The sequence below is a fragment of the Ursus americanus genome, chromosome 24 (genome assembly GCF_024610735.1).
Source record: "Ursus americanus isolate L20-20 chromosome 24, mUrsAme1.1.p, whole genome shotgun sequence".
Lineage (NCBI taxonomy): Eukaryota > Metazoa > Chordata > Mammalia > Carnivora > Ursidae > Ursus > Ursus americanus.
Genome location: NC_142150.1, coordinates 20,470,346 through 20,476,704, shown reverse-complemented (window position 1 = coordinate 20,476,704; position 6,359 = coordinate 20,470,346).

Genomic DNA, 6,359 nt, shown 5'->3' with positions numbered 1-6,359 from the left:
TATTTGACAGAGAGCACACAAGCAGGGGGAGCAGCAGAGGGAGAGGGAGAAGCAGACACCCCGCTGAGCAGGGAGCCCAAAGGGGGGCTCGATCCCAGGACCCCAGGATCACGACCTGAGCCGAAGACAGACCCCTTAACCGACTGAACCACCCAAGTGCCCCATCTTGTGGGCAGTTCTTAGGGCAAAATAAAAATGACTCTTGCTTTGGAAATGTAAACTTTATTCTTAATCCCCATTGTAGTACAACACGAGATTCAAACCCCAGCCAATAGCTTTGCCATCCTCAATAAAGCAACAATGCGTATTTTCCATGTGTCGATGGCACAATCTTGCAGAACTGTGAATGCACAGGCAGAGTCTTTGTGGCAAGTCAGCCCAAGGGCCTCAATGTCTAACCCACAGTGGACTTGAGAGGAAAAACACGTAGAGAGACCTCATGAGGGACCAGCTCCTGGAGCCTACCTGTGGTCCTTGCCTGACTGTGTAACCCGTGTGCCCTAGACTCAGAGTCAGGAGAACCAAACACCTGCTCCCTTCCCTGGTCTCTGCCTTCATTCAGCCGTTCGCAGGAATATTTTGCTTCCTCTCACCTCATGAATGTCTTATGTCCTGAGCCAGCTTCCTTTTATTGCTAATAGAACCACTGCTTCTCAGGGAATCCTGGAATCCTACCAAGTTAAAATAGAGCAGTGACTAGGAGCTTTATCATCTGAGGACTAGGATTTGAATTGCAGTGACATGACTTTATTTCCCTAACAAACACTTTCATACCACTTACCATGTGCCAGGCACTATTCTAGGTGCTTTACAAATATTAACTCTTTTAATCCACACAACAGCCCTACGTGGTAGTTTCTATTTATTATCCCCTATATTTTACTGCCAGGGAAACCGAAGCATAGACAGGTTTAGTAACTTGCCCACAGTCCGACCTCAAATAAATGACGGGAGTAGGTTGCAACCGAGGACTGTCACCCTGTGCGCTGCTGCCTCTTTCTTAGGCTCACCGCCCTGAACCTCAAGTTTCTCCCCTGCAAAATAGGGAAAATTAATACCCTTCTCCCTGGGCTATTTGAAAGTATTTGAGTTCAGTCTAGCTAGAAATGTAACCAAAGCATAATGGTATAAGATTAGCATCACAATAAAGATATGCAAAAAGTGCTACAGAAACAGAGATAAGGAAACAATTAAATCAGCCCAGGGGTGGCTATCTGGAGTCCAGAGGAAATCACATTTGAAATGACCCTGGACCAGGAAGGGGGTGACAAGGCAAGAGCAAAGACTCAGAGACCTTGACCTTGCAGGGCAAGTAGGCAGGTAAGCCGAGTTTTCAGGGTGGTGGTAGGCTTTGTCTGGAGATGGACTGGGGCCCAGGGGGAAATAAATAGAAGAGATGAGTTTTTTTGCAATTTTGAGAACGAGTGGCAAATCAAAATCAAAACCAAGGAACCCGGGGGGGGTGGGGAGCAAGATGGGCCTGGAACATCTCATTATGCCAGCAAGCAAGGAAGTACTAAAAAAATGGGGAGGGCGGATATAGGAAAGTCACAAGCACGAAGAAGCCAGGTGGAAGCAGCTATCAGTGGCCAAATCTGGGACAATTTGACTAACAAAATACTTAAGGACAGTAATGAGTTATAAACCACTGGGGGGAAAATAAGAATCTGTGAGTTCATACCAATAGTAAGTAAATAGAGAAAAGGGAAGACTTGCTCACAGCAGAATCTTGAGTGCCAGCTAGTAAATGTGAAGACATTATGGGAGTTGGAAGGTTCAAACAAGAATCACTAACAGTTGCTGAATTTCAACAGAGAAAGAGCAGGATATTTGCATGGTCCTGAAGTGCCTTCCCATATATTTATTAGTTGCAAGGAAAAAAACCAGTAATAACACAGTGGAGAAATTGGGTAACACCTTGACCAGGTGATCAGTGAGGGGCAGATGGACAATGTGCCTCCAGATGTGATTCTCTGTAAGGGACACATCACTCATTTTAGTACTCCGATCAAGAATGCGTAACCTGAATTAAATTATGAGACACGGGGCGCCGGGGTGGCGCAGCGGTTGAGCGTCTGCCTTCGGCTCAGGGCGTGATCCCGACGTTCTGGGATCGAGCCCCACATCAGGCTCCTCCGCTGGGAGCCTGCTTCTTCCTCTCCCACTCCCCTGCTTGTGTTCCCTCTCTCGCTGGCTGTCTCTCTCTCTGTCAAATAAATAAATAAATAAAAATAAAAAATAAAAAAATAAATTATGAGACACATTATCACACAAACTCAAAATGATGAACAATGTATTTTTTTAAAAGGTGGGGGAAGAAAGGGGCGCCTGGGTGACTCAGTCGGTTAAGCATCGGACTCCTGACTGAGGCTCAAGTCTTGACCTCAGGGTTGTGAGAGGGAGCCAGCTCTGCACGCAGCATGGAGTCTGCTTAAGAGTCTCTCCCTCTTGGGCCGCTTAGGTGACTCAATGTTAAGCGTCTGCCTTCGGCTCAGGGCGTGATCCTGGCGTTCTGGGATGGAGCCCCGCATCAGGCTCCTCCGCTGGGAGCCTGCTTCTTCCTCTCCTACTCCCCCTGCTTGTGTTCCCTCTCTCACTGGCTCTCTCTCTCTCTCTGTCAAATAAATAAATAAATAAATAAAGTCTTTAAAAAAAGAAAAAAGAGTCTCTCCTTCTCCCTCTGCTCCTCCCCCCTTGCTCATGCTTGCTCTCTCTCTCTCTCTAAAAAAAAGGCGGGTGCAGAGGTGGACTCTATCCTCAAAAATACCAATGTCATAAAAGACAAAGAAAGGGTGTGGCAATGTCCCAGATTCAAGAACGCTAAGGACACCTGACAACTAAATCTGATACGTGGCCCTTTACTGAATCCAGTCCTAGAGGGAAAAAACACTCTGAAGGACATCATTGGGTCAACTGATAAAAATTGGAATATGAAAGTGTAGGTTAGTTCAAAGTATTGCACAAATATTAAATTTACTCATGTGATAATTATACTGTGCTTATGTAAAAGAATACCCCTACTATTAGGAAATACACACTGAAATGTTTAGGGGTAAAGGGTGATGATGTAACTTATTCTCAAGTGATTGAGAAAAATATATATGTGCGTATGGGGGGGTGAATAAATAGTAAAGCAAATGGGGTGAAATGTTAACAGGCGAATATACATAAAAGATATACATGCATAGTATTTTTGCAACTTCTCTATAAGTTTTATATTATTTACAAGTAAAAAGTTTTTTAAAAAACTCGGGAATTTAACCTTTATTTGTTTGGGGTTTTTGGTTCAATTAGGAGAAGAATAGGAGAGATAAAGAGAGGAAAAAGAGATTTTAAAGTCAGTGATATACTATATCCATTTGTCACAATTTTAATGTACTTTTGACCTTAGAAATAAAGGTCGTGCGTCTCAAGCAAGCAATGACCCCAAACACACACATACAATGTGAATGATATGTGTAGAAGGATTCACTTCATGCCAATTTCGGAAACAGGTTATTTCTCAACCTTCTGAAATGAGCTTACTACAGATTCTGCATTTCCTTTGTAATTAGGATCAAGATTTAATCATCTGGCTCTGAACTGTGTGTATGATAGGACCAGGAAGCTAAGCTGTAATGTTTTGTACACAGATCTAAGAATTGAGTTAAAAGAAGTTTCAAAGCAGTAAGGTCACTTCCGTTCTCTCCCAGTAGCTATGCATTAATTCTCCCATAAAATCATCATTTCTCTGAGTTAATAGAATCTTTGAAGCTAAATCAAGTCAATTTCCATTGTCACATTGTGGAGCTTTTGAACTGCGCTCGCTGAATTATCCTATTTGATGGCTGCCTTGAAGATGGCTTTGTGGGGATCCTAAGAAAACCCCCAGCAGCAGCTTCTGTGTGTCCCAGCCTTTCCACCCCACCCCATTCATCTCATTACTTAATGGCAGCCCAAGGCAAATAAATGCCCACCCCTTAGATATATAGTAGGTAAAACAGATATCAAGGTAATATAATGCGATAGAAAGAACACAGAAATGGGACACTAAAAATCTGATTTTGCCTCTAATGAAGGGTATGTCTTTAAACAGACCTCAGTTTCCTCATTTGCACAACGAGGGACTTACTGTAGATTATCTCTCAGAAGCTGCTACTCAAGATGTGATTTACAGACTGTTAAGTATGGACATTGGGATTGAGGGTTCGGAATAGCCAGTCTCCAAAATGCCCCCCAATGACTCTCGCTTACGTTGTCTCATTCTGCATCACGTAGGGCTAACCTGTCTAACCAACAGGAGGTTGCAGAAATGACGGAGTGTGACTTCTGAGGTTACATCATAAAAGACTTTGTGACTTCTACCATGCAGTCTCTTGGTTCACTTGCTGTGGAGAAAGCCAGCTGTGATGCCGTGAAGATGTTCGAATAGCCCCACGAGCAGGTCCATGTGGTCAGAGACTGAATACTTTAAGTTTGGGAACACGTCAAGGACACCTACTATCATAACTTCTATTCGACATTGTACTGGAGCTTCTAACCAATGATGTAAGGCAAGAGAAAAGACATAGAAAGCATATAGACCAGAAAAGAAGTAAAATTGTCTTTTCATAAATGAAATGACTGTTTACGTAGAAAATTTGAAGGAGTGTCCAGGAAAAAGAAGGAAGAGGAAGAGGAGAAGAAGAAAGGAAGAAAAAAACCCAACTAGAATTAATAAATTTAGCAAGGTAACAGAGTACAAAAATCAACTGTATTTACATACGCTAGCAAAGAGCAATGAGAAATTGACAATAATTTTAAATACCATTTAAAATAGCATAACAATATTAAACACTTGAGGATAGATTTAACAAAATGTCCAAAACCTACACTCTGAAAACTGTCAGACATTGCTGAGAATAATTAAGGAAGACGCAGGTAGATGCAGAGCGCAATACCATGTTCATGGATCTGAAGATTTAATATTGTTAAGATGTCAACTCTCCCCGAATTGGTGTATACAGTCAACACAATCCCAGTCAAGATCCCAGGAAGCTTTTCAGAGGATAGGAATTCCAAAGTAGTTCTAAAAGTTGCATAAAACGCAAAGCATCTAAATAAAAAAGAATCCTGGAAAAAAACAAAACCGGGGACTCACCTACTCATACGTACGCACTCACCAACAGTACGATATTGGTGTAAGGATACAATGGAACAACGTAGACAGCCCAGAAATAGATATACGTATATGGTCATTTGATTTTTGACAAAAATGCCAAGGTGATTCATTAGGGTAATTCAAATGGTGGTGTAATCATTGGAAATCTATATGCAAAAAAGAGAGAGAGAGAGATGTCTCAATCCTTCATGCCATACAAACTCAAAATGAATCATAGACCTAAATGTAACCCATAAAAATATACAACTTCTGTAAGACAACATAAGAGAAAATCTTGCAATCTGGGGGTGGGCAATGATTACTTAGGTGTAATATAAACAGCATGAATCATAAAATAAAAAATTGACAAATTGAATTTTATCGACATTTTAAAATTTTGCTTTGGTATCCAAAGATACCATTAAGAAAATGAAAAGGCAAGGTACAGACTGGGAGAAAAATACTTGCAAAACATGTATCTGATAAAGGACTTGTATCCTGAATATATACAGAACTCTTTCAATTCAAAAATACAGGACAACTCAACTAAAATGGGAAAAAGATTTGAATAGACACTCGCTAAAGAAGGTATACAATGCAAGACGACTCAGCAGTAAGTAGTTACTGATATATGCCATGTGAATGGGTCTCAAAAGCGTTTATTTTTTCAAAAGCATTGCTTTAAGTGAGAGAAGGCAAACCCACCAATGTATTGATAAACTTTTATCCATTCGTTACCGCTTTGTGACTGTCCGATGTACAAGATAGGGGTGCCTGGATGGCTCAGCCTCCGACTCTTGACTTCCACTCAGGCCATGATCTCAGGTCTTCCGATTGAGTCTGCATTAGGCTCAGTGCTCAGCATGGATCCTGTTTGGGATTCTCTCTCTCCCTCTCCACCTCCCCCCTCCCCGCCCCCCCCTCAATAAATAAATAAAATCCTTAAAAAAAAAAGAAACAAGGTATATTTTAAATTATTTCTTCCAATTGTAAAATTGGAACAATAAAATTCCCACCTAGCTACATCACGGGGCTGTGAAAATAAATTAGAACAGTACCTGTCACACAGCAAATGCTACGTAAATGGCTGCAATTATTATTTACATGTTCACATTCTGAGAACTAGTTATTAAATTAATAAACAGTCAAAATGATAAATTTGCCAAATTCATCTTAAAGGAGTATGATTTTTGTAGGTGTAGGAAATGTGGGGTCAAGATACCTGGGAACGGTCCATCCT